This window comes from Centroberyx affinis, unplaced genomic scaffold (genome assembly GCF_046629955.1).
Source record: "Centroberyx affinis isolate AG114_WGS23_722 - 3 ecotype Tasmania unplaced genomic scaffold, CSIRO-AGI_Caff_v1 ptg000188l_1, whole genome shotgun sequence".
NCBI lineage: Eukaryota > Metazoa > Chordata > Actinopteri > Beryciformes > Berycidae > Centroberyx > Centroberyx affinis.
In genome coordinates, this window is record NW_027278883.1 from 20850 (window position 1) to 41888 (window position 21039).

General features: G+C 52.4%; 46 non-coding genes across 46 annotated transcripts; 15 read left to right on the top strand and 31 right to left on the bottom strand.

Annotated features, from left to right (window-relative positions):
* Nucleotides 1-129: 129 nt before the first annotated feature.
* trnaf-gaa (transfer RNA phenylalanine (anticodon GAA)) lies at nucleotides 130-202 on the bottom strand. The gene has a single exon. It is a non-coding gene; the product is annotated as a tRNA-Phe (tRNA).
* Nucleotides 203-540: 338 nt separating this feature from the next.
* Nucleotides 541-613, top strand: trnaa-agc (transfer RNA alanine (anticodon AGC)). Its single transcript has one exon. It is a non-coding gene; the product is annotated as a tRNA-Ala (tRNA).
* A 388-nt stretch (nucleotides 614-1001) lies between these two features.
* trnak-uuu (transfer RNA lysine (anticodon UUU)) lies at nucleotides 1002-1074 on the bottom strand. Its single transcript has one exon. It is a non-coding gene; the product is annotated as a tRNA-Lys (tRNA).
* A 428-nt stretch (nucleotides 1075-1502) lies between these two features.
* On the bottom strand, nucleotides 1503-1575 carry trnaf-gaa (transfer RNA phenylalanine (anticodon GAA)). The gene has a single exon. It is a non-coding gene; the product is annotated as a tRNA-Phe (tRNA).
* A 338-nt stretch (nucleotides 1576-1913) lies between these two features.
* Nucleotides 1914-1986, top strand: trnaa-agc (transfer RNA alanine (anticodon AGC)). The gene has a single exon. It is a non-coding gene; the product is annotated as a tRNA-Ala (tRNA).
* A 388-nt stretch (nucleotides 1987-2374) lies between these two features.
* On the bottom strand, nucleotides 2375-2447 carry trnak-uuu (transfer RNA lysine (anticodon UUU)). The gene has a single exon. It is a non-coding gene; the product is annotated as a tRNA-Lys (tRNA).
* A 428-nt stretch (nucleotides 2448-2875) lies between these two features.
* trnaf-gaa (transfer RNA phenylalanine (anticodon GAA)) lies at nucleotides 2876-2948 on the bottom strand. Its single transcript has one exon. It is a non-coding gene; the product is annotated as a tRNA-Phe (tRNA).
* A 338-nt stretch (nucleotides 2949-3286) lies between these two features.
* Nucleotides 3287-3359, top strand: trnaa-agc (transfer RNA alanine (anticodon AGC)). The gene has a single exon. It is a non-coding gene; the product is annotated as a tRNA-Ala (tRNA).
* A 388-nt stretch (nucleotides 3360-3747) lies between these two features.
* trnak-uuu (transfer RNA lysine (anticodon UUU)) lies at nucleotides 3748-3820 on the bottom strand. Its single transcript has one exon. It is a non-coding gene; the product is annotated as a tRNA-Lys (tRNA).
* A 428-nt stretch (nucleotides 3821-4248) lies between these two features.
* Nucleotides 4249-4321, bottom strand: trnaf-gaa (transfer RNA phenylalanine (anticodon GAA)). Its single transcript has one exon. It is a non-coding gene; the product is annotated as a tRNA-Phe (tRNA).
* A 338-nt stretch (nucleotides 4322-4659) lies between these two features.
* trnaa-agc (transfer RNA alanine (anticodon AGC)) lies at nucleotides 4660-4732 on the top strand. The gene has a single exon. It is a non-coding gene; the product is annotated as a tRNA-Ala (tRNA).
* Nucleotides 4733-5120: 388 nt separating this feature from the next.
* trnak-uuu (transfer RNA lysine (anticodon UUU)) lies at nucleotides 5121-5193 on the bottom strand. The gene has a single exon. It is a non-coding gene; the product is annotated as a tRNA-Lys (tRNA).
* A 428-nt stretch (nucleotides 5194-5621) lies between these two features.
* trnaf-gaa (transfer RNA phenylalanine (anticodon GAA)) lies at nucleotides 5622-5694 on the bottom strand. Its single transcript has one exon. It is a non-coding gene; the product is annotated as a tRNA-Phe (tRNA).
* A 338-nt stretch (nucleotides 5695-6032) lies between these two features.
* trnaa-agc (transfer RNA alanine (anticodon AGC)) lies at nucleotides 6033-6105 on the top strand. The gene has a single exon. It is a non-coding gene; the product is annotated as a tRNA-Ala (tRNA).
* A 388-nt stretch (nucleotides 6106-6493) lies between these two features.
* trnak-uuu (transfer RNA lysine (anticodon UUU)) lies at nucleotides 6494-6566 on the bottom strand. The gene has a single exon. It is a non-coding gene; the product is annotated as a tRNA-Lys (tRNA).
* A 428-nt stretch (nucleotides 6567-6994) lies between these two features.
* On the bottom strand, nucleotides 6995-7067 carry trnaf-gaa (transfer RNA phenylalanine (anticodon GAA)). Its single transcript has one exon. It is a non-coding gene; the product is annotated as a tRNA-Phe (tRNA).
* Nucleotides 7068-7405: 338 nt separating this feature from the next.
* Nucleotides 7406-7478, top strand: trnaa-agc (transfer RNA alanine (anticodon AGC)). Its single transcript has one exon. It is a non-coding gene; the product is annotated as a tRNA-Ala (tRNA).
* Nucleotides 7479-7866: 388 nt separating this feature from the next.
* On the bottom strand, nucleotides 7867-7939 carry trnak-uuu (transfer RNA lysine (anticodon UUU)). The gene has a single exon. It is a non-coding gene; the product is annotated as a tRNA-Lys (tRNA).
* A 428-nt stretch (nucleotides 7940-8367) lies between these two features.
* trnaf-gaa (transfer RNA phenylalanine (anticodon GAA)) lies at nucleotides 8368-8440 on the bottom strand. Its single transcript has one exon. It is a non-coding gene; the product is annotated as a tRNA-Phe (tRNA).
* A 338-nt stretch (nucleotides 8441-8778) lies between these two features.
* On the top strand, nucleotides 8779-8851 carry trnaa-agc (transfer RNA alanine (anticodon AGC)). The gene has a single exon. It is a non-coding gene; the product is annotated as a tRNA-Ala (tRNA).
* A 388-nt stretch (nucleotides 8852-9239) lies between these two features.
* On the bottom strand, nucleotides 9240-9312 carry trnak-uuu (transfer RNA lysine (anticodon UUU)). Its single transcript has one exon. It is a non-coding gene; the product is annotated as a tRNA-Lys (tRNA).
* Nucleotides 9313-9740: 428 nt separating this feature from the next.
* trnaf-gaa (transfer RNA phenylalanine (anticodon GAA)) lies at nucleotides 9741-9813 on the bottom strand. The gene has a single exon. It is a non-coding gene; the product is annotated as a tRNA-Phe (tRNA).
* Nucleotides 9814-10151: 338 nt separating this feature from the next.
* Nucleotides 10152-10224, top strand: trnaa-agc (transfer RNA alanine (anticodon AGC)). The gene has a single exon. It is a non-coding gene; the product is annotated as a tRNA-Ala (tRNA).
* A 388-nt stretch (nucleotides 10225-10612) lies between these two features.
* trnak-uuu (transfer RNA lysine (anticodon UUU)) lies at nucleotides 10613-10685 on the bottom strand. Its single transcript has one exon. It is a non-coding gene; the product is annotated as a tRNA-Lys (tRNA).
* A 428-nt stretch (nucleotides 10686-11113) lies between these two features.
* Nucleotides 11114-11186, bottom strand: trnaf-gaa (transfer RNA phenylalanine (anticodon GAA)). Its single transcript has one exon. It is a non-coding gene; the product is annotated as a tRNA-Phe (tRNA).
* Nucleotides 11187-11524: 338 nt separating this feature from the next.
* trnaa-agc (transfer RNA alanine (anticodon AGC)) lies at nucleotides 11525-11597 on the top strand. The gene has a single exon. It is a non-coding gene; the product is annotated as a tRNA-Ala (tRNA).
* Nucleotides 11598-11976: 379 nt separating this feature from the next.
* On the bottom strand, nucleotides 11977-12049 carry trnak-uuu (transfer RNA lysine (anticodon UUU)). The gene has a single exon. It is a non-coding gene; the product is annotated as a tRNA-Lys (tRNA).
* A 428-nt stretch (nucleotides 12050-12477) lies between these two features.
* On the bottom strand, nucleotides 12478-12550 carry trnaf-gaa (transfer RNA phenylalanine (anticodon GAA)). The gene has a single exon. It is a non-coding gene; the product is annotated as a tRNA-Phe (tRNA).
* Nucleotides 12551-12888: 338 nt separating this feature from the next.
* Nucleotides 12889-12961, top strand: trnaa-agc (transfer RNA alanine (anticodon AGC)). The gene has a single exon. It is a non-coding gene; the product is annotated as a tRNA-Ala (tRNA).
* A 388-nt stretch (nucleotides 12962-13349) lies between these two features.
* On the bottom strand, nucleotides 13350-13422 carry trnak-uuu (transfer RNA lysine (anticodon UUU)). The gene has a single exon. It is a non-coding gene; the product is annotated as a tRNA-Lys (tRNA).
* Nucleotides 13423-13850: 428 nt separating this feature from the next.
* Nucleotides 13851-13923, bottom strand: trnaf-gaa (transfer RNA phenylalanine (anticodon GAA)). Its single transcript has one exon. It is a non-coding gene; the product is annotated as a tRNA-Phe (tRNA).
* Nucleotides 13924-14261: 338 nt separating this feature from the next.
* Nucleotides 14262-14334, top strand: trnaa-agc (transfer RNA alanine (anticodon AGC)). Its single transcript has one exon. It is a non-coding gene; the product is annotated as a tRNA-Ala (tRNA).
* Nucleotides 14335-14713: 379 nt separating this feature from the next.
* trnak-uuu (transfer RNA lysine (anticodon UUU)) lies at nucleotides 14714-14786 on the bottom strand. The gene has a single exon. It is a non-coding gene; the product is annotated as a tRNA-Lys (tRNA).
* Nucleotides 14787-15214: 428 nt separating this feature from the next.
* Nucleotides 15215-15287, bottom strand: trnaf-gaa (transfer RNA phenylalanine (anticodon GAA)). Its single transcript has one exon. It is a non-coding gene; the product is annotated as a tRNA-Phe (tRNA).
* Nucleotides 15288-15625: 338 nt separating this feature from the next.
* On the top strand, nucleotides 15626-15698 carry trnaa-agc (transfer RNA alanine (anticodon AGC)). Its single transcript has one exon. It is a non-coding gene; the product is annotated as a tRNA-Ala (tRNA).
* A 388-nt stretch (nucleotides 15699-16086) lies between these two features.
* Nucleotides 16087-16159, bottom strand: trnak-uuu (transfer RNA lysine (anticodon UUU)). The gene has a single exon. It is a non-coding gene; the product is annotated as a tRNA-Lys (tRNA).
* A 428-nt stretch (nucleotides 16160-16587) lies between these two features.
* trnaf-gaa (transfer RNA phenylalanine (anticodon GAA)) lies at nucleotides 16588-16660 on the bottom strand. The gene has a single exon. It is a non-coding gene; the product is annotated as a tRNA-Phe (tRNA).
* A 338-nt stretch (nucleotides 16661-16998) lies between these two features.
* On the top strand, nucleotides 16999-17071 carry trnaa-agc (transfer RNA alanine (anticodon AGC)). The gene has a single exon. It is a non-coding gene; the product is annotated as a tRNA-Ala (tRNA).
* A 388-nt stretch (nucleotides 17072-17459) lies between these two features.
* Nucleotides 17460-17532, bottom strand: trnak-uuu (transfer RNA lysine (anticodon UUU)). The gene has a single exon. It is a non-coding gene; the product is annotated as a tRNA-Lys (tRNA).
* Nucleotides 17533-17960: 428 nt separating this feature from the next.
* On the bottom strand, nucleotides 17961-18033 carry trnaf-gaa (transfer RNA phenylalanine (anticodon GAA)). The gene has a single exon. It is a non-coding gene; the product is annotated as a tRNA-Phe (tRNA).
* A 338-nt stretch (nucleotides 18034-18371) lies between these two features.
* trnaa-agc (transfer RNA alanine (anticodon AGC)) lies at nucleotides 18372-18444 on the top strand. The gene has a single exon. It is a non-coding gene; the product is annotated as a tRNA-Ala (tRNA).
* Nucleotides 18445-18832: 388 nt separating this feature from the next.
* trnak-uuu (transfer RNA lysine (anticodon UUU)) lies at nucleotides 18833-18905 on the bottom strand. The gene has a single exon. It is a non-coding gene; the product is annotated as a tRNA-Lys (tRNA).
* Nucleotides 18906-19333: 428 nt separating this feature from the next.
* trnaf-gaa (transfer RNA phenylalanine (anticodon GAA)) lies at nucleotides 19334-19406 on the bottom strand. The gene has a single exon. It is a non-coding gene; the product is annotated as a tRNA-Phe (tRNA).
* A 338-nt stretch (nucleotides 19407-19744) lies between these two features.
* trnaa-agc (transfer RNA alanine (anticodon AGC)) lies at nucleotides 19745-19817 on the top strand. Its single transcript has one exon. It is a non-coding gene; the product is annotated as a tRNA-Ala (tRNA).
* A 388-nt stretch (nucleotides 19818-20205) lies between these two features.
* trnak-uuu (transfer RNA lysine (anticodon UUU)) lies at nucleotides 20206-20278 on the bottom strand. Its single transcript has one exon. It is a non-coding gene; the product is annotated as a tRNA-Lys (tRNA).
* Nucleotides 20279-20706: 428 nt separating this feature from the next.
* On the bottom strand, nucleotides 20707-20779 carry trnaf-gaa (transfer RNA phenylalanine (anticodon GAA)). The gene has a single exon. It is a non-coding gene; the product is annotated as a tRNA-Phe (tRNA).
* Between the last annotated feature and the right edge of the window lie 260 nt (nucleotides 20780-21039).

The following is a 21039-nucleotide window of genomic DNA, read 5'->3' on the forward strand; positions in this document are numbered from 1 at the left end:
CCGCCGTGTTTTGGGAAATCACGAGGCAGAAAATCACAGGCTTAAAACGGTTGCCGCGCCAGCCGTTACGGACACTGGGAGATAGATGGCAACCAAAAGGGACCGCTTCCCGCAAGTGACCTCCTCACTTGCCGAAACCCGGGATCGAACCAGGGACCTTTAGATCTTCAGTCTAACGCTCTCCCAACTGAGCTATTTCGGCTTGTCGTCAGAGAGCCATCCCACGCACCGCCAGGGACCGCAACCGGCATGTGAAAGGATCACTGGGCGCGCTTGCAGGGACATGTATTTTCCAATGCACTTTGCATATGTCAATCAAAGACTTCTGCCTCTGAAACGGAAGAGCTCGGTCTGCTGTGCCATCACATTGGCAACATAACGGCTCTTGAAATGGTTCAATGAGCACCGATTTTTCACGACTGCAAGTTGCCAGTCAATGCCAGACACTGATTTATCAACTTGGGGTAACCCTAATAGACAGCGAGGTCCTGCCACAGGGTGAAAAGTCTCGAGGCTTCCCTATGGCTTGGCTTGCAGGCAGGGGAATTAGCTCAAATGGTAGAGCGCTCGCTTAGCATGCGAGAGGTAGCGGGATCGATGCCCGCATTCTCCAGGTGACTTGGCCTTCCTATGACAGGGGCTTGGCTTTTGAACAAAAGAGCCGTAGCCGCTTGTCAAAAGCCCGGATTTAAACTGGACCTTTGCATCCGGAGTTCAACGCTCTTTCATGGTTTGGCTTGAAACACCAGTGCCTTGCACTTGACGCTGCGCCCACAAATACCTGCTCCGAGTGCTGAGAGTGGCGCGTGCCTGTCCTCGGCATCAAATGGGCTTGATGTAGAGCTGCGGTTCCACAGCGTACCCGTGCAAAGGTGGGAGCGTAAGCTTGACCTTCAATGTACAAAAGCCCAGCGCAGCAATTGCAGTCCTCCCTGGTTTGTTGCCAGCGTCCTGGCTTGGGGCGATTGGTTTCACATTGCTTACAGCAAGTGCTACGCGCACGCCTGAACAGGGACTTGAACCCTGGACCCTCAGATTAAAAGTCTGATGCTCTACCGTCTGAGCTACCCAGGCTCTCAGCGCCTCTCCAGAGTGTCCTTTTTTGATCCTACAATTCAACTGCCAAGGTCATTGTTGCGTGAAGGTATAGCAGAAAGATCCCGCCCACGTTTGTGCAGTGAAATGTGCTGCAACCAAGCGTTCTGCCATCTGCCGTAGGGTGGGATAGGAAAAGGGCGCCGGTTTTGTATGCATACACATCTGAGTTGTTTACTTTGCTTTTGCATTCCAGTCTTTCAAACCGAGAACCTCGGTTTGCTGTGCCACCCTATGCATGCCTACGTTGTCCTAAAAGGGTATTTCTTTGTAAATGTCCGCCGTGTTTTGGGAAATCACGAGGCAGAAAATCACAGGCTTAAAACGGTTGCCGCGCCAGCCGTTACGGACACTGGGAGATAGATGGCAACCAAAAGGGACCGCTTCCCGCAAGTGACCTCCTCACTTGCCGAAACCCGGGATCGAACCAGGGACCTTTAGATCTTCAGTCTAACGCTCTCCCAACTGAGCTATTTCGGCTTGTCGTCAGAGAGCCATCCCACGCACCGCCAGGGACCGCAACCGGCATGTGAAAGGATCACTGGGCGCGCTTGCAGGGACATGTATTTTCCAATGCACTTTGCATATGTCAATCAAAGACTTCTGCCTCTGAAACGGAAGAGCTCGGTCTGCTGTGCCATCACATTGGCAACATAACGGCTCTTGAAATGGTTCAATGAGCACCGATTTTTCACGACTGCAAGTTGCCAGTCAATGCCAGACACTGATTTATCAACTTGGGGTAACCCTAATAGACAGCGAGGTCCTGCCACAGGGTGAAAAGTCTCGAGGCTTCCCTATGGCTTGGCTTGCAGGCAGGGGAATTAGCTCAAATGGTAGAGCGCTCGCTTAGCATGCGAGAGGTAGCGGGATCGATGCCCGCATTCTCCAGGTGACTTGGCCTTCCTATGACAGGGGCTTGGCTTTTGAACAAAAGAGCCGTAGCCGCTTGTCAAAAGCCCGGATTTAAACTGGACCTTTGCATCCGGAGTTCAACGCTCTTTCATGGTTTGGCTTGAAACACCAGTGCCTTGCACTTGACGCTGCGCCCACAAATACCTGCTCCGAGTGCTGAGAGTGGCGCGTGCCTGTCCTCGGCATCAAATGGGCTTGATGTAGAGCTGCGGTTCCACAGCGTACCCGTGCAAAGGTGGGAGCGTAAGCTTGACCTTCAATGTACAAAAGCCCAGCGCAGCAATTGCAGTCCTCCCTGGTTTGTTGCCAGCGTCCTGGCTTGGGGCGATTGGTTTCACGTTGCTTACAGCAAGTGCTACGCGCACGCCTGAACAGGGACTTGAACCCTGGACCCTCAGATTAAAAGTCTGATGCTCTACCGTCTGAGCTACCCAGGCTCTGAGCACCCCTCCAGAGTGTCCTTTTTTGATCCTACAATTCAACTGCCAAGGTCATTGTTGCGTGAAGGTATAGCAGAAAAATCCCGCCCACGTTTGTGCAGTGAAATGTGCTGCAACCAAGCGTTCTGCCATCTGCCGTAGGGTGGGATAGGAAAAGGGCGCCGGTTTTGTATGCATACACATCTGAGTCGGTTACTTTGCTTTTGCATTCCAGTCTTTCAAACCGAGAACCTCGGTTTGCTGTGCCACCCTATGCATGCCTACGTTGTCCTAAAAGGGTATTTCTTTGTAAATGTCCGCCGTGTTTTGGGAAATCACGAGGCAGAAAATCACAGGCTTAAAACGGTTGCCGCGCCAGCCGTTACGGACACTGGGAGATAGATGGCAACCAAAAGGGACCGCTTCCCGCAAGTGACCTCCTCACTTGCCGAAACCCGGGATCGAACCAGGGACCTTTAGATCTTCAGTCTAACGCTCTCCCAACTGAGCTATTTCGGCTTGTCGTCAGAGAGCCATCCCACGCACCGCCAGGGACCGCAACCGGCATGTGAAAGGATCACTGGGCGCGCTTGCAGGGACATGTATTTTCCAATGCACTTTGCATATGTCAATCAAAGACTTCTGCCTCTGAAACGGAAGAGCTCGGTCTGCTGTGCCATCACATTGGCAACATAACGGCTCTTGAAATGGTTCAATGAGCACCGATTTTTCACGACTGCAAGTTGCCAGTCAATGCCAGACACTGATTTATCAACTTGGGGTAACCCTAATAGACAGCGAGGTCCTGCCACAGGGTGAAAAGTCTCGAGGCTTCCCTATGGCTTGGCTTGCAGGCAGGGGAATTAGCTCAAATGGTAGAGCGCTCGCTTAGCATGCGAGAGGTAGCGGGATCGATGCCCGCATTCTCCAGGTGACTTGGCCTTCCTATGACAGGGGCTTGGCTTTTGAACAAAAGAGCCGTAGCCGCTTGTCAAAAGCCCGGATTTAAACTGGACCTTTGCATCCGGAGTTCAACGCTCTTTCATGGTTTGGCTTGAAACACCAGTGCCTTGCACTTGACGCTGCGCCCACAAATACCTGCTCCGAGTGCTGAGAGTGGCGCGTGCCTGTCCTCGGCATCAAATGGGCTTGATGTAGAGCTGCGGTTCCACAGCGTACCCGTGCAAAGGTGGGAGCGTAAGCTTGACCTTCAATGTACAAAAGCCCAGCGCAGCAATTGCAGTCCTCCCTGGTTTGTTGCCAGCGTCCTGGCTTGGGGCGATTGGTTTCACGTTGCTTACAGCAAGTGCTACGCGCACGCCTGAACAGGGACTTGAACCCTGGACCCTCAGATTAAAAGTCTGATGCTCTACCGTCTGAGCTACCCAGGCTCTGAGCACCCCTCCAGAGTGTCCTTTTTTGATCCTACAATTCAACTGCCAAGGTCATTGTTGCGTGAAGGTATAGCAGAAAAATCCCGCCCACGTTTGTGCAGTGAAATGTGCTGCAACCAAGCGTTCTGCCATCTGCCGTAGGGTGGGATAGGAAAAGGGCGCCGGTTTTGTATGCATACACATCTGAGTCGGTTACTTTGCTTTTGCATTCCAGTCTTTCAAACCGAGAACCTCGGTTTGCTGTGCCACCCTATGCATGCCTACGTTGTCCTAAAAGGGTATTTCTTTGTAAATGTCCGCCGTGTTTTGGGAAATCACGAGGCAGAAAATCACAGGCTTAAAACGGTTGCCGCGCCAGCCGTTACGGACACTGGGAGATAGATGGCAACCAAAAGGGACCGCTTCCCGCAAGTGACCTCCTCACTTGCCGAAACCCGGGATCGAACCAGGGACCTTTAGATCTTCAGTCTAACGCTCTCCCAACTGAGCTATTTCGGCTTGTCGTCAGAGAGCCATCCCACGCACCGCCAGGGACCGCAACCGGCATGTGAAAGGATCACTGGGCGCGCTTGCAGGGACATGTATTTTCCAATGCACTTTGCATATGTCAATCAAAGACTTCTGCCTCTGAAACGGAAGAGCTCGGTCTGCTGTGCCATCACATTGGCAACATAACGGCTCTTGAAATGGTTCAATGAGCACCGATTTTTCACGACTGCAAGTTGCCAGTCAATGCCAGACACTGATTTATCAACTTGGGGTAACCCTAATAGACAGCGAGGTCCTGCCACAGGGTGAAAAGTCTCGAGGCTTCCCTATGGCTTGGCTTGCAGGCAGGGGAATTAGCTCAAATGGTAGAGCGCTCGCTTAGCATGCGAGAGGTAGCGGGATCGATGCCCGCATTCTCCAGGTGACTTGGCCTTCCTATGACAGGGGCTTGGCTTTTGAACAAAAGAGCCGTAGCCGCTTGTCAAAAGCCCGGATTTAAACTGGACCTTTGCATCCGGAGTTCAACGCTCTTTCATGGTTTGGCTTGAAACACCAGTGCCTTGCACTTGACGCTGCGCCCACAAATACCTGCTCCGAGTGCTGAGAGTGGCGCGTGCCTGTCCTCGGCATCAAATGGGCTTGATGTAGAGCTGCGGTTCCACAGCGTACCCGTGCAAAGGTGGGAGCGTAAGCTTGACCTTCAATGTACAAAAGCCCAGCGCAGCAATTGCAGTCCTCCCTGGTTTGTTGCCAGCGTCCTGGCTTGGGGCGATTGGTTTCACATTGCTTACAGCAAGTGCTACGCGCACGCCTGAACAGGGACTTGAACCCTGGACCCTCAGATTAAAAGTCTGATGCTCTACCGTCTGAGCTACCCAGGCTCTCAGCGCCTCTCCAGAGTGTCCTTTTTTGATCCTACAATTCAACTGCCAAGGTCATTGTTGCGTGAAGGTATAGCAGAAAGATCCCGCCCACGTTTGTGCAGTGAAATGTGCTGCAACCAAGCGTTCTGCCATCTGCCGTAGGGTGGGATAGGAAAAGGGCGCCGGTTTTGTATGCATACACATCTGAGTTGTTTACTTTGCTTTTGCATTCCAGTCTTTCAAACCGAGAACCTCGGTTTGCTGTGCCACCCTATGCATGCCTACGTTGTCCTAAAAGGGTATTTCTTTGTAAATGTCCGCCGTGTTTTGGGAAATCACGAGGCAGAAAATCACAGGCTTAAAACGGTTGCCGCGCCAGCCGTTACGGACACTGGGAGATAGATGGCAACCAAAAGGGACCGCTTCCCGCAAGTGACCTCCTCACTTGCCGAAACCCGGGATCGAACCAGGGACCTTTAGATCTTCAGTCTAACGCTCTCCCAACTGAGCTATTTCGGCTTGTCGTCAGAGAGCCATCCCACGCACCGCCAGGGACCGCAACCGGCATGTGAAAGGATCACTGGGCGCGCTTGCAGGGACATGTATTTTCCAATGCACTTTGCATATGTCAATCAAAGACTTCTGCCTCTGAAACGGAAGAGCTCGGTCTGCTGTGCCATCACATTGGCAACATAACGGCTCTTGAAATGGTTCAATGAGCACCGATTTTTCACGACTGCAAGTTGCCAGTCAATGCCAGACACTGATTTATCAACTTGGGGTAACCCTAATAGACAGCGAGGTCCTGCCACAGGGTGAAAAGTCTCGAGGCTTCCCTATGGCTTGGCTTGCAGGCAGGGGAATTAGCTCAAATGGTAGAGCGCTCGCTTAGCATGCGAGAGGTAGCGGGATCGATGCCCGCATTCTCCAGGTGACTTGGCCTTCCTATGACAGGGGCTTGGCTTTTGAACAAAAGAGCCGTAGCCGCTTGTCAAAAGCCCGGATTTAAACTGGACCTTTGCATCCGGAGTTCAACGCTCTTTCATGGTTTGGCTTGAAACACCAGTGCCTTGCACTTGACGCTGCGCCCACAAATACCTGCTCCGAGTGCTGAGAGTGGCGCGTGCCTGTCCTCGGCATCAAATGGGCTTGATGTAGAGCTGCGGTTCCACAGCGTACCCGTGCAAAGGTGGGAGCGTAAGCTTGACCTTCAATGTACAAAAGCCCAGCGCAGCAATTGCAGTCCTCCCTGGTTTGTTGCCAGCGTCCTGGCTTGGGGCGATTGGTTTCACGTTGCTTACAGCAAGTGCTACGCGCACGCCTGAACAGGGACTTGAACCCTGGACCCTCAGATTAAAAGTCTGATGCTCTACCGTCTGAGCTACCCAGGCTCTGAGCACCCCTCCAGAGTGTCCTTTTTTGATCCTACAATTCAACTGCCAAGGTCATTGTTGCGTGAAGGTATAGCAGAAAAATCCCGCCCACGTTTGTGCAGTGAAATGTGCTGCAACCAAGCGTTCTGCCATCTGCCGTAGGGTGGGATAGGAAAAGGGCGCCGGTTTTGTATGCATACACATCTGAGTCGGTTACTTTGCTTTTGCATTCCAGTCTTTCAAACCGAGAACCTCGGTTTGCTGTGCCACCCTATGCATGCCTACGTTGTCCTAAAAGGGTATTTCTTTGTAAATGTCCGCCGTGTTTTGGGAAATCACGAGGCAGAAAATCACAGGCTTAAAACGGTTGCCGCGCCAGCCGTTACGGACACTGGGAGATAGATGGCAACCAAAAGGGACCGCTTCCCGCAAGTGACCTCCTCACTTGCCGAAACCCGGGATCGAACCAGGGACCTTTAGATCTTCAGTCTAACGCTCTCCCAACTGAGCTATTTCGGCTTGTCGTCAGAGAGCCATCCCACGCACCGCCAGGGACCGCAACCGGCATGTGAAAGGATCACTGGGCGCGCTTGCAGGGACATGTATTTTCCAATGCACTTTGCATATGTCAATCAAAGACTTCTGCCTCTGAAACGGAAGAGCTCGGTCTGCTGTGCCATCACATTGGCAACATAACGGCTCTTGAAATGGTTCAATGAGCACCGATTTTTCACGACTGCAAGTTGCCAGTCAATGCCAGACACTGATTTATCAACTTGGGGTAACCCTAATAGACAGCGAGGTCCTGCCACAGGGTGAAAAGTCTCGAGGCTTCCCTATGGCTTGGCTTGCAGGCAGGGGAATTAGCTCAAATGGTAGAGCGCTCGCTTAGCATGCGAGAGGTAGCGGGATCGATGCCCGCATTCTCCAGGTGACTTGGCCTTCCTATGACAGGGGCTTGGCTTTTGAACAAAAGAGCCGTAGCCGCTTGTCAAAAGCCCGGATTTAAACTGGACCTTTGCATCCGGAGTTCAACGCTCTTTCATGGTTTGGCTTGAAACACCAGTGCCTTGCACTTGACGCTGCGCCCACAAATACCTGCTCCGAGTGCTGAGAGTGGCGCGTGCCTGTCCTCGGCATCAAATGGGCTTGATGTAGAGCTGCGGTTCCACAGCGTACCCGTGCAAAGGTGGGAGCGTAAGCTTGACCTTCAATGTACAAAAGCCCAGCGCAGCAATTGCAGTCCTCCCTGGTTTGTTGCCAGCGTCCTGGCTTGGGGCGATTGGTTTCACATTGCTTACAGCAAGTGCTACGCGCACGCCTGAACAGGGACTTGAACCCTGGACCCTCAGATTAAAAGTCTGATGCTCTACCGTCTGAGCTACCCAGGCTCTCAGCGCCTCTCCAGAGTGTCCTTTTTTGATCCTACAATTCAACTGCCAAGGTCATTGTTGCGTGAAGGTATAGCAGAAAGATCCCGCCCACGTTTGTGCAGTGAAATGTGCTGCAACCAAGCGTTCTGCCATCTGCCGTAGGGTGGGATAGGAAAAGGGCGCCGGTTTTGTATGCATACACATCTGAGTTGTTTACTTTGCTTTTGCATTCCAGTCTTTCAAACCGAGAACCTCGGTTTGCTGTGCCACCCTATGCATGCCTACGTTGTCCTAAAAGGGTATTTCTTTGTAAATGTCCGCCGTGTTTTGGGAAATCACGAGGCAGAAAATCACAGGCTTAAAACGGTTGCCGCGCCAGCCGTTACGGACACTGGGAGATAGATGGCAACCAAAAGGGACCGCTTCCCGCAAGTGACCTCCTCACTTGCCGAAACCCGGGATCGAACCAGGGACCTTTAGATCTTCAGTCTAACGCTCTCCCAACTGAGCTATTTCGGCTTGTCGTCAGAGAGCCATCCCACGCACCGCCAGGGACCGCAACCGGCATGTGAAAGGATCACTGGGCGCGCTTGCAGGGACATGTATTTTCCAATGCACTTTGCATATGTCAATCAAAGACTTCTGCCTCTGAAACGGAAGAGCTCGGTCTGCTGTGCCATCACATTGGCAACATAACGGCTCTTGAAATGGTTCAATGAGCACCGATTTTTCACGACTGCAAGTTGCCAGTCAATGCCAGACACTGATTTATCAACTTGGGGTAACCCTAATAGACAGCGAGGTCCTGCCACAGGGTGAAAAGTCTCGAGGCTTCCCTATGGCTTGGCTTGCAGGCAGGGGAATTAGCTCAAATGGTAGAGCGCTCGCTTAGCATGCGAGAGGTAGCGGGATCGATGCCCGCATTCTCCAGGTGACTTGGCCTTCCTATGACAGGGGCTTGGCTTTTGAACAAAAGAGCCGTAGCCGCTTGTCAAAAGCCCGGATTTAAACTGGACCTTTGCATCCGGAGTTCAACGCTCTTTCATGGTTTGGCTTGAAACACCAGTGCCTTGCACTTGACGCTGCGCCCACAAATACCTGCTCCGAGTGCTGAGAGTGGCGCGTGCCTGTCCTCGGCATCAAATGGGCTTGATGTAGAGCTGCGGTTCCACAGCGTACCCGTGCAAAGGTGGGAGCGTAAGCTTGACCTTCAATGTACAAAAGCCCAGCGCAGCAATTGCAGTCCTCCCTGGTTTGTTGCCAGCGTCCTGGCTTGGGGCGATTGGTTTCACGTTGCTTACAGCAAGTGCTACGCGCACGCCTGAACAGGGACTTGAACCCTGGACCCTCAGATTAAAAGTCTGATGCTCTACCGTCTGAGCTACCCAGGCTCTGAGCACCCCTCCAGAGTGTCCTTTTTTGATCCTACAATTCAACTGCCAAGGTCATTGTTGCGTGAAGGTATAGCAGAAAAATCCCGCCCACGTTTGTGCAGTGAAATGTGCTGCAACCAAGCGTTCTGCCATCTGCCGTAGGGTGGGATAGGAAAAGGGCGCCGGTTTTGTATGCATACACATCTGAGTCGGTTACTTTGCTTTTGCATTCCAGTCTTTCAAACCGAGAACCTCGGTTTGCTGTGCCACCCTATGCATGCCTACGTTGTCCTAAAAGGGTATTTCTTTGTAAATGTCCGCCGTGTTTTGGGAAATCACGAGGCAGAAAATCACAGGCTTAAAACGGTTGCCGCGCCAGCCGTTACGGACACTGGGAGATAGATGGCAACCAAAAGGGACCGCTTCCCGCAAGTGACCTCCTCACTTGCCGAAACCCGGGATCGAACCAGGGACCTTTAGATCTTCAGTCTAACGCTCTCCCAACTGAGCTATTTCGGCTTGTCGTCAGAGAGCCATCCCACGCACCGCCAGGGACCGCAACCGGCATGTGAAAGGATCACTGGGCGCGCTTGCAGGGACATGTATTTTCCAATGCACTTTGCATATGTCAATCAAAGACTTCTGCCTCTGAAACGGAAGAGCTCGGTCTGCTGTGCCATCACATTGGCAACATAACGGCTCTTGAAATGGTTCAATGAGCACCGATTTTTCACGACTGCAAGTTGCCAGTCAATGCCAGACACTGATTTATCAACTTGGGGTAACCCTAATAGACAGCGAGGTCCTGCCACAGGGTGAAAAGTCTCGAGGCTTCCCTATGGCTTGGCTTGCAGGCAGGGGAATTAGCTCAAATGGTAGAGCGCTCGCTTAGCATGCGAGAGGTAGCGGGATCGATGCCCGCATTCTCCAGGTGACTTGGCCTTCCTATGACAGGGGCTTGGCTTTTGAACAAAAGAGCCGTAGCCGCTTGTCAAAAGCCCGGATTTAAACTGGACCTTTGCATCCGGAGTTCAACGCTCTTTCATGGTTTGGCTTGAAACACCAGTGCCTTGCACTTGACGCTGCGCCCACAAATACCTGCTCCGAGTGCTGAGAGTGGCGCGTGCCTGTCCTCGGCATCAAATGGGCTTGATGTAGAGCTGCGGTTCCACAGCGTACCCGTGCAAAGGTGGGAGCGTAAGCTTGACCTTCAATGTACAAAAGCCCAGCGCAGCAATTGCAGTCCTCCCTGGTTTGTTGCCAGCGTCCTGGCTTGGGGCGATTGGTTTCACGTTGCTTACAGCAAGTGCTACGCGCACGCCTGAACAGGGACTTGAACCCTGGACCCTCAGATTAAAAGTCTGATGCTCTACCGTCTGAGCTACCCAGGCTCTGAGCACCCCTCCAGAGTGTCCTTTTTTGATCCTACAATTCAACTGCCAAGGTCATTGTTGCGTGAAGGTATAGCAGAAAAATCCCGCCCACGTTTGTGCAGTGAAATGTGCTGCAACCAAGCGTTCTGCCATCTGCCGTAGGGTGGGATAGGAAAAGGGCGCCGGTTTTGTATGCATACACATCTGAGTCGGTTACTTTGCTTTTGCATTCCAGTCTTTCAAACCGAGAACCTCGGTTTGCTGTGCCACCCTATGCATGCCTACGTTGTCCTAAAAGGGTATTTCTTTGTAAATGTCCGCCGTGTTTTGGGAAATCACGAGGCAGAAAATCACAGGCTTAAAACGGTTGCCGCGCCAGCCGTTACGGACACTGGGAGATAGATGGCAACCAAAAGGGACCGCTTCCCGCAAGTGACCTCCTCACTTGCCGAAACCCGGGATCGAACCAGGGACCTTTAGATCTTCAGTCTAACGCTCTCCCAACTGAGCTATTTCGGCTTGTCGTCAGAGAGCCATCCCACGCACCGCCAGGGACCGCAACCGGCATGTGAAAGGATCACTGGGCGCGCTTGCAGGGACATGTATTTTCCAATGCACTTTGCATATGTCAATCAAAGACTTCTGCCTCTGAAACGGAAGAGCTCGGTCTGCTGTGCCATCACATTGGCAACATAACGGCTCTTGAAATGGTTCAATGAGCACCGATTTTTCACGACTGCAAGTTGCCAGTCAATGCCAGACACTGATTTATCAACTTGGGGTAACCCTAATAGACAGCGAGGTCCTGCCACAGGGTGAAAAGTCTCGAGGCTTCCCTATGGCTTGGCTTGCAGGCAGGGGAATTAGCTCAAATGGTAGAGCGCTCGCTTAGCATGCGAGAGGTAGCGGGATCGATGCCCGCATTCTCCAGGTGACTTGGCCTTCCTATGACAGGGGCTTGGCTTTTGAACAAAAGAGCCGTAGCCGCTTGTCAAAAGCCCGGATTTAAACTGGACCTTTGCATCCGGAGTTCAACGCTCTTTCATGGTTTGGCTTGAAACACCAGTGCCTTGCACTTGACGCTGCGCCCACAAATACCTGCTCCGAGTGGCGCGTGCCTGTCCTCGGCATCAAATGGGCTTGATGTAGAGCTGCGGTTCCACAGCGTACCCGTGCAAAGGTGGGAGCGTAAGCTTGACCTTCAATGTACAAAAGCCCAGCGCAGCAATTGCAGTCCTCCCTGGTTTGTTGCCAGCGTCCTGGCTTGGGGCGATTGGTTTCACGTTGCTTACAGCAAGTGCTACGCGCACGCCTGAACAGGGACTTGAACCCTGGACCCTCAGATTAAAAGTCTGATGCTCTACCGTCTGAGCTACCCAGGCTCTGAGCACCCCTCCAGAGTGTCCTTTTTTGATCCTACAATTCAACTGCCAAGGTCATTGTTGCGTGAAGGTATAGCAGAAAAATCCCGCCCACGTTTGTGCAGTGAAATGTGCTGCAACCAAGCGTTCTGCCATCTGCCGTAGGGTGGGATAGGAAAAGGGCGCCGGTTTTGTATGCATACACATCTGAGTCGGTTACTTTGCTTTTGCATTCCAGTCTTTCAAACCGAGAACCTCGGTTTGCTGTGCCACCCTATGCATGCCTACGTTGTCCTAAAAGGGTATTTCTTTGTAAATGTCCGCCGTGTTTTGGGAAATCACGAGGCAGAAAATCACAGGCTTAAAACGGTTGCCGCGCCAGCCGTTACGGACACTGGGAGATAGATGGCAACCAAAAGGGACCGCTTCCCGCAAGTGACCTCCTCACTTGCCGAAACCCGGGATCGAACCAGGGACCTTTAGATCTTCAGTCTAACGCTCTCCCAACTGAGCTATTTCGGCTTGTCGTCAGAGAGCCATCCCACGCACCGCCAGGGACCGCAACCGGCATGTGAAAGGATCACTGGGCGCGCTTGCAGGGACATGTATTTTCCAATGCACTTTGCATATGTCAATCAAAGACTTCTGCCTCTGAAACGGAAGAGCTCGGTCTGCTGTGCCATCACATTGGCAACATAACGGCTCTTGAAATGGTTCAATGAGCACCGATTTTTCACGACTGCAAGTTGCCAGTCAATGCCAGACACTGATTTATCAACTTGGGGTAACCCTAATAGACAGCGAGGTCCTGCCACAGGGTGAAAAGTCTCGAGGCTTCCCTATGGCTTGGCTTGCAGGCAGGGGAATTAGCTCAAATGGTAGAGCGCTCGCTTAGCATGCGAGAGGTAGCGGGATCGATGCCCGCATTCTCCAGGTGACTTGGCCTTCCTATGACAGGGGCTTGGCTTTTGAACAAAAGAGCCGTAGCCGCTTGTCAAAAGCCCGGATTTAAACTGGACCTTTGCATCCGGAGTTCAACGCTCTTTCATGGTTTGGCTTGAAACACCAGTGCCTTGCACTTGACGCTGCGCCCACAAATACCTGCTCCGAGTGCTGAGAGTGGCGCGTGCCTGTCCTCGGCATCAAATGGGCTTGATGTAGAGCTGCGGTTCCACAGCGTACCCGTGCAAAGGTGGGAGCGTAAGCTTGACCTTCAATGTACAAAAGCCCAGCGCAGCAATTGCAGTCCTCCCTGGTTTGTTGCCAGCGTCCTGGCTTGGGGCGATTGGTTTCACGTTGCTTACAGCAAGTGCTACGCGCACGCCTGAACAGGGACTTGAACCCTGGACCCTCAGATTAAAAGTCTGATGCTCTACCGTCTGAGCTACCCAGGCTCTGAGCACCCCTCCAGAGTGTCCTTTTTTGATCCTACAATTCAACTGCCAAGGTCATTGTTGCGTGAAGGTATAGCAGAAAAATCCCGCCCACGTTTGTGCAGTGAAATGTGCTGCAACCAAGCGTTCTGCCATCTGCCGTAGGGTGGGATAGGAAAAGGGCGCCGGTTTTGTATGCATACACATCTGAGTCGGTTACTTTGCTTTTGCATTCCAGTCTTTCAAACCGAGAACCTCGGTTTGCTGTGCCACCCTATGCATGCCTACGTTGTCCTAAAAGGGTATTTCTTTGTAAATGTCCGCCGTGTTTTGGGAAATCACGAGGCAGAAAATCACAGGCTTAAAACGGTTGCCGCGCCAGCCGTTACGGACACTGGGAGATAGATGGCAACCAAAAGGGACCGCTTCCCGCAAGTGACCTCCTCACTTGCCGAAACCCGGGATCGAACCAGGGACCTTTAGATCTTCAGTCTAACGCTCTCCCAACTGAGCTATTTCGGCTTGTCGTCAGAGAGCCATCCCACGCACCGCCAGGGACCGCAACCGGCATGTGAAAGGATCACTGGGCGCGCTTGCAGGGACATGTATTTTCCAATGCACTTTGCATATGTCAATCAAAGACTTCTGCCTCTGAAACGGAAGAGCTCGGTCTGCTGTGCCATCACATTGGCAACATAACGGCTCTTGAAATGGTTCAATGAGCACCGATTTTTCACGACTGCAAGTTGCCAGTCAATGCCAGACACTGATTTATCAACTTGGGGTAACCCTAATAGACAGCGAGGTCCTGCCACAGGGTGAAAAGTCTCGAGGCTTCCCTATGGCTTGGCTTGCAGGCAGGGGAATTAGCTCAAATGGTAGAGCGCTCGCTTAGCATGCGAGAGGTAGCGGGATCGATGCCCGCATTCTCCAGGTGACTTGGCCTTCCTATGACAGGGGCTTGGCTTTTGAACAAAAGAGCCGTAGCCGCTTGTCAAAAGCCCGGATTTAAACTGGACCTTTGCATCCGGAGTTCAACGCTCTTTCATGGTTTGGCTTGAAACACCAGTGCCTTGCACTTGACGCTGCGCCCACAAATACCTGCTCCGAGTGGCGCGTGCCTGTCCTCGGCATCAAATGGGCTTGATGTAGAGCTGCGGTTCCACAGCGTACCCGTGCAAAGGTGGGAGCGTAAGCTTGACCTTCAATGTACAAAAGCCCAGCGCAGCAATTGCAGTCCTCCCTGGTTTGTTGCCAGCGTCCTGGCTTGGGGCGATTGGTTTCACGTTGCTTACAGCAAGTGCTACGCGCACGCCTGAACAGGGACTTGAACCCTGGACCCTCAGATTAAAAGTCTGATGCTCTACCGTCTGAGCTACCCAGGCTCTGAGCACCCCTCCAGAGTGTCCTTTTTTGATCCTACAATTCAACTGCCAAGGTCATTGTTGCGTGAAGGTATAGCAGAAAAATCCCGCCCACGTTTGTGCAGTGAAATGTGCTGCAACCAAGCGTTCTGCCATCTGCCGTAGGGTGGGATAGGAAAAGGGCGCCGGTTTTGTATGCATACACATCTGAGTTGGTTACTTTGCTTTTGCATTCCAGTCTTTCAAACCGAGAACCTCGGTTTGCTGTGCCACCCTATGCATGCCTACGTTGTCCTAAAAGGGTATTTCTTTGTAAATGTCCGCCGTGTTTTGGGAAATCACGAGGCAGAAAATCACAGGCTTAAAACGGTTGCCGCGCCAGCCGTTACGGACACTGGGAGATAGATGGCAACCAAAAGGGACCGCTTCCCGCAAGTGACCTCCTCACTTGCCGAAACCCGGGATCGAACCAGGGACCTTTAGATCTTCAGTCTAACGCTCTCCCAACTGAGCTATTTCGGCTTGTCGTCAGAGAGCCATCCCACGCACCGCCAGGGACCGCAACCGGCATGTGAAAGGATCACTGGGCGCGCTTGCAGGGACATGTATTTTCCAATGCACTTTGCATATGTCAATCAAAGACTTCTGCCTCTGAAACGGAAGAGCTCGGTCTGCTGTGCCATCACATTGGCAACATAACGGCTCTTGAAATGGTTCAATGAGCACCGATTTTTCACGACTGCAAGTTGCCAGTCAATGCCAGACACTGATTTATCAACTTGGGGTAACCCTAATAGACAGCGAGGTCCTGCCACAGGGTGAAAAGTCTCGAGGCTTCCCTATGGCTTGGCTTGCAGGCAGGGGAATTAGCTCAAATGGTAGAGCGCTCGCTTAGCATGCGAGAGGTAGCGGGATCGATGCCCGCATTCTCCAGGTGACTTGGCCTTCCTATGACAGGGGCTTGGCTTTTGAACAAAAGAGCCGTAGCCGCTTGTCAAAAGCCCGGATTTAAACTGGACCTTTGCATCCGGAGTTCAACGCTCTTTCATGGTTTGGCTTGAAACACCAGTGCCTTGCACTTGACGCTGCGCCCACAAATACCTGCTCCGAGTGCTGAGAGTGGCGCGTGCCTGTCCTCGGCATCAAATGGGCTTGATGTAGAGCTGCGGTTCCACAGCGTACCCGTGCAAAGGTGGGAGCGTAAGCTTGACCTTCAATGTACAAAAGCCCAGCGCAGCAATTGCAGTCCTCCCTGGTTTGTTGCCAGCGTCCTGGCTTGGGGCGATTGGTTTCACGTTGCTTACAGCAAGTGCTACGCGCACGCCTGAACAGGGACTTGAACCCTGGACCCTCAGATTAAAAGTCTGATGCTCTACCGTCTGAGCTACCCAGGCTCTGAGCACCCCTCCAGAGTGTCCTTTTTTGATCCTACAATTCAACTGCCAAGGTCATTGTTGCGTGAAGGTATAGCAGAAAAATCCCGCCCACGTTTGTGCAGTGAAATGTGCTGCAACCAAGCGTTCTGCCATCTGCCGTAGGGTGGGATAGGAAAAGGGCGCCGGTTTTGTATGCATACACATCTGAGTCGGTTACTTTGCTTTTGCATTCCAGTCTTTCAAACCGAGAACCTCGGTTTGCTGTGCCACCCTATGCATGCCTACGTTGTCCTAAAAGGGTATTTCTTTGTAAATGTCCGCCGTGTTTTGGGAAATCACGAGGCAGAAAATCACAGGCTTAAAACGGTTGCCGCGCCAGCCGTTACGGACACTGGGAGATAGATGGCAACCAAAAGGGACCGCTTCCCGCAAGTGACCTCCTCACTTGCCGAAACCCGGGATCGAACCAGGGACCTTTAGATCTTCAGTCTAACGCTCTCCCAACTGAGCTATTTCGGCTTGTCGTCAGAGAGCCATCCCACGCACCGCCAGGGACCGCAACCGGCATGTGAAAGGATCACTGGGCGCGCTTGCAGGGACATGTATTTTCCAATGCACTTTGCATATGTCAATCAAAGACTTCTGCCTCTGAAACGGAAGAGCTCGGTCTGCTGTGCCATCACATTGGCAACATAACGGCTCTTGAAATGGTTCAATGAGCACCGATTTTTCACGACTGCAAGTTGCCAGTCAATGCCAGACACTGATTTATCAACTTGGGGTAACCCTAATAGACAGCGAGGTCCTGCCACAGGGTGAAAAGTCTCGAGGCTTCCCTATGGCTTGGCTTGCAGGCAGGGGAATTAGCTCAAATGGTAGAGCGCTCGCTTAGCATGCGAGAGGTAGCGGGATCGATGCCCGCATTCTCCAGGTGACTTGGCCTTCCTATGACAGGGGCTTGGCTTTTGAACAAAAGAGCCGTAGCCGCTTGTCAAAAGCCCGGATTTAAACTGGACCTTTGCATCCGGAGTTCAACGCTCTTTCATGGTTTGGCTTGAAACACCAGTGCCTTGCACTTGACGCTGCGCCCACAAATACCTGCTCCGAGTGCTGAGAGTGGCGCGTGCCTGTCCTCGGCATCAAATGGGCTTGATGTAGAGCTGCGGTTCCACAGCGTACCCGTGCAAAGGTGGGAGCGTAAGCTTGACCTTCAATGTACAAAAGCCCAGCGCAGCAATTGCAGTCCTCCCTGGTTTGTTGCCAGCGTCCTGGCTTGGGGCGATTGGTTTCACATTGCTTACAGCAAGTGCTACGCGCACGCCTGAACAGGGACTTGAACCCTGGACCCTCAGATTAAAAGTCTGATGCTCTACCGTCTGAGCTACCCAGGCTCTCAGCGCCTCTCCAGAGTGTCCTTTTTTGATCCTACAATTCAACTGCCAAGGTCATTGTTGCGTGAAGGTATAGCAGAAAGATCCCGCCCACGTTTGTGCAGTGAAATGTGCTGCAACCAAGCGTTCTGCCATCTGCCGTAGGGTGGGATAGGAAAAGGGCGCCGGTTTTGTATGCATACACATCTGAGTTGTTTACTTTGCTTTTGCATTCCAGTCTTTCAAACCGAGAACCTCGGTTTGCTGTGCCACCCTATGCATGCCTACGTTGTCCTAAAAGGGTATTTCTTTGTAAATGTCCGCCGTGTTTTGGGAAATCACGAGGCAGAAAATCACAGGCTTAAAACGGTTGCCGCGCCAGCCGTTACGGACACTGGGAGATAGATGGCAACCAAAAGGGACCGCTTCCCGCAAGTGACCTCCTCACTTGCCGAAACCCGGGATCGAACCAGGGACCTTTAGATCTTCAGTCTAACGCTCTCCCAACTGAGCTATTTCGGCTTGTCGTCAGAGAGCCATCCCACGCACCGCCAGGGACCGCAACCGGCATGTGAAAGGATCACTGGGCGCGCTTGCAGGGACATGTATTTTCCAATGCACTTTGCATATGTCAATCAAAGACTTCTGCCTCTGAAACGGAAGAGCTCGGTCTGCTGTGCCATCACATTGGCAACATAACGGCTCTTGAAATGGTTCAATGAGCACCGATTTTTCACGACTGCAAGTTGCCAGTCAATGCCAGACACTGATTTATCAACTTGGGGTAACCCTAATAGACAGCGAGGTCCTGCCACAGGGTGAAAAGTCTCGAGGCTTCCCTATGGCTTGGCTTGCAGGCAGGGGAATTAGCTCAAATGGTAGAGCGCTCGCTTAGCATGCGAGAGGTAGCGGGATCGATGCCCGCATTCTCCAGGTGACTTGGCCTTCCTATGACAGGGGCTTGGCTTTTGAACAAAAGAGCCGTAGCCGCTTGTCAAAAGCCCGGATTTAAACTGGACCTTTGCATCCGGAGTTCAACGCTCTTTCATGGTTTGGCTTGAAACACCAGTGCCTTGCACTTGACGCTGCGCCCACAAATACCTGCTCCGAGTGCTGAGAGTGGCGCGTGCCTGTCCTCGGCATCAAATGGGCTTGATGTAGAGCTGCGGTTCCACAGCGTACCCGTGCAAAGGTGGGAGCGTAAGCTTGACCTTCAATGTACAAAAGCCCAGCGCAGCAATTGCAGTCCTCCCTGGTTTGTTGCCAGCGTCCTGGCTTGGGGCGATTGGTTTCACGTTGCTTACAGCAAGTGCTACGCGCACGCCTGAACAGGGACTTGAACCCTGGACCCTCAGATTAAAAGTCTGATGCTCTACCGTCTGAGCTACCCAGGCTCTGAGCACCCCTCCAGAGTGTCCTTTTTTGATCCTACAATTCAACTGCCAAGGTCATTGTTGCGTGAAGGTATAGCAGAAAAATCCCGCCCACGTTTGTGCAGTGAAATGTGCTGCAACCAAGCGTTCTGCCATCTGCCGTAGGGTGGGATAGGAAAAGGGCGCCGGTTTTGTATGCATACACATCTGAGTCGGTTACTTTGCTTTTGCATTCCAGTCTTTCAAACCGAGAACCTCGGTTTGCTGTGCCACCCTATGCATGCCTACGTTGTCCTAAAAGGGTATTTCTTTGTAAATGTCCGCCGTGTTTTGGGAAATCACGAGGCAGAAAATCACAGGCTTAAAACGGTTGCCGCGCCAGCCGTTACGGACACTGGGAGATAGATGGCAACCAAAAGGGACCGCTTCCCGCAAGTGACCTCCTCACTTGCCGAAACCCGGGATCGAACCAGGGACCTTTAGATCTTCAGTCTAACGCTCTCCCAACTGAGCTATTTCGGCTTGTCGTCAGAGAGCCATCCCACGCACCGCCAGGGACCGCAACCGGCATGTGAAAGGATCACTGGGCGCGCTTGCAGGGACATGTATTTTCCAATGCACTTTGCATATGTCAATCAAAGACTTCTGCCTCTGAAACGGAAGAGCTCGGTCTGCTGTGCCATCACATTGGCAACATAACGGCTCTTGAAATGGTTCAATGAGCACCGATTTTTCACGACTGCAAGTTGCCAGTCAATGCCAGACACTGATTTATCAACTTGGGGTAACCCTAATAGACAGCGAGGTCCTGCCACAGGGTGAAAAGTCTCGAGGCTTCCCTATGGCTTGGCTTGCAGGCAGGGGAATTAGCTCAAATGGTAGAGCGCTCGCTTAGCATGCGAGAGGTAGCGGGATCGATGCCCGCATTCTCCAGGTGACTTGGCCTTCCTATGACAGGGGCTTGGCTTTTGAACAAAAGAGCCGTAGCCGCTTGTCAAAAGCCCGGATTTAAACTGGACCTTTGCATCCGGAGTTCAACGCTCTTTCATGGTTTGGCTTGAAACACCAGTGCCTTGCACTTGACGCTGCGCCCACAAATACCTGCTCCGAGTGCTGAGAGTGGCGCGTGCCTGTCCTCGGCATCAAATGGGCTTGATGTAGAGCTGCGGTTCCACAGCGTACCCGTGCAAAGGTGGGAGCGTAAGCTTGACCTTCAATGTACAAAAGCCCAGCGCAGCAATTGCAGTCCTCCCTGGTTTGTTGCCAGCGTCCTGGCTTGGGGCGATTGGTTTCACGTTGCTTACAGCAAGTGCTACGCGCACGCCTGAACAGGGACTTGAACCCTGGACCCTCAGATTAAAAGTCTGATGCTCTACCGTCTGAGCTACCCAGGCTCTGAGCACCCCTCCAGAGTGTCCTTTTTTGATCCTACAATTCAACTGCCAAGGTCATTGTTGCGTGAAGGTATAGCAGAAAAATCCCGCCCACGTTTGTGCAGTGAAATGTGCTGCAACCAAGCGTTCTGCCATCTGCCGTAGGGTGGGATAGGAAAAGGGCGCCGGTTTTGTATGCATACACATCTGAGTCGGTTACTTTGCTTTTGCATTCCAGTCTTTCAAACCGAGAACCTCGGTTTGCTGTGCCACCCTATGCATGCCTACGTTGTCCTAAAAGGGTATTTCTTTGTAAATGTCCGCCGTGTTTTGGGAAATCACGAGGCAGAAAATCACAGGCTTAAAACGGTTGCCGCGCCAGCCGTTACGGACACTGGGAGATAGATGGCAACCAAAAGGGACCGCTTCCCGCAAGTGACCTCCTCACTTGCCGAAACCCGGGATCGAACCAGGGACCTTTAGATCTTCAGTCTAACGCTCTCCCAACTGAGCTATTTCGGCTTGTCGTCAGAGAGCCATCCCACGCACCGCCAGGGACCGCAACCGGCATGTGAAAGGATCACTGGGCGCGCTTGCAGGGACATGTATTTTCCAATGCACTTTGCATATGTCAATCAAAGACTTCTGCCTCTGAAACGGAAGAGCTCGGTCTGCTGTGCCATCACATTGGCAACATAACGGCTCTTGAAATGGTTCAATGAGCACCGATTTTTCACGACTGCAAGTTGCCAGTCAATGCCAGACACTGATTTATCAACTTG